Here is a 1621-nt window from a genome sequence, read left to right as displayed (position 1 = left end):
CATATTTGAACCAAAGAAGATGAGTCTCCCTGAATCCAGGCCTGGCACTCTATCCATGATACCACTTAGATGTCCAGTTGAGATTACATAAAATAAATTTATAGTGGACCCAGTCAGCATAATTTGATGGTATTCTCTAGCTTCATTCAGCAGCAAATGAGTAGGAGTGAAAATATTAAATGGTTTGAGTAGTTCATGGCTGAGGCTTATGATAATAGGATAAACATTCAAGAGATTCAAGAGAAGATGATGGTGTAGAGGTGAATACTAGTTCACTAAGGGGGTCAAGATAGGAAAGGAAATAGTATAGCCAGTGGCAGAGGGGATGGATTGCAAAATAACTAAGGGGTGAAAGGACTAGGAAGCCATGTGAGAATAAGGAACTGAGTCAGTATTACACGGTAGAGGCAGAAGTGGAATAAGAATTTCAGAGTTCATAAACCTAGAAACAGAGCATTTGTGAGCAATAATGGTAAGATCAAGAGAACTATCATTTCCCTATATAGCTGAGGTACAGCTCGTGGGAAATGGGAAAGGTGAGGAATTCAGAGCTTAGAGTGTTTGATGGAATATTAATATCCATGTTGAAGACCCCTAGTAAGAGGACAGGGGTTGGTGAAGAGAAAGAGACTATGAATGAGGTATTCATTGAGGAAAGCTGGGGAGTGTTCTGGAGACTGGTAGACAGTAGCTACCAGAATTTTGATTAAGTAATAGGAGTGAACCTCAAAGGAGAAGAGCGTAATGAGCAATAGAGGGATAGGGAAAGCTTGAAGTGACAATGGAGAGCAAGGAGTATTCCTACTCCTTCAAACATTTAACTGAGGAACAAGTGAAAGGGAAACCAGTTTTGGAAAGAGTGAGCAGGGAGGCTGTAGCATTAGGAGGAAGCCCCATCTCAGGGAGTGACTGAAGATGAAAAGAATGGGAAAGGAAAAGATTTAAGATGAAATCAAGTGTGGGAACTATAGAACATATATTCCAGAGAACATAGTAAAAGAGGAAGCAGGCTTTAGGATCCAACATTGGGGTGTTTGGGGGAATTGTTTTGGGGGGGATGGGTATAAGGGGGCAGGCAGTGGGGGGGGGGAAGGGCAGTTTGCATAGAATACCTTGGGATTCATGATCACTGATGGAATGGGAGTTTGGTAATATTTGCTAAATGAGTTGAGGTAGGTCATTAACACAATAGCCCAGGTTGAAGGTAGTTTCCTCTCATCCAGCTAGTAAGTATCTGAACTCATGTCTTCTTGACTAAAGGCTCAGCACCCTCCAGCTGAGCCATCTAGATACCTCCAGGCAATTAGTAAGTTATTGTTTGTAAGCCAACTCTTAGGCAAGTCTGAGTATTCAAAATTTGGGAGGGAGTTAGGAGTCAATTTGGAGAAAAGCAAGTCTAAGGGAGATGTTGCCCTCTTTTTGTGGGAGCTTAATTGAATAAAACTGACAAAGGAAGGTGAAACAGCTTGAGAAGCAAAGTCTAGCTGGAGGGAGTCTATCCCACAAGAGAAAAAGGAGCTGCTAGGTCTTTTTGCATCTCTAAGGTCATTTCCACAGCTGAAGATCCTTCCTTCCTTCCTTCCTTCCTTCCTTCCTTCCTTCCTTCCTTCCTTCCTTCCTT

This window comes from Gracilinanus agilis, chromosome 3 (genome assembly GCF_016433145.1).
Source record: "Gracilinanus agilis isolate LMUSP501 chromosome 3, AgileGrace, whole genome shotgun sequence".
NCBI lineage: Eukaryota > Metazoa > Chordata > Mammalia > Didelphimorphia > Didelphidae > Gracilinanus > Gracilinanus agilis.
This window is presented reverse-complemented; position numbering follows the sequence as displayed.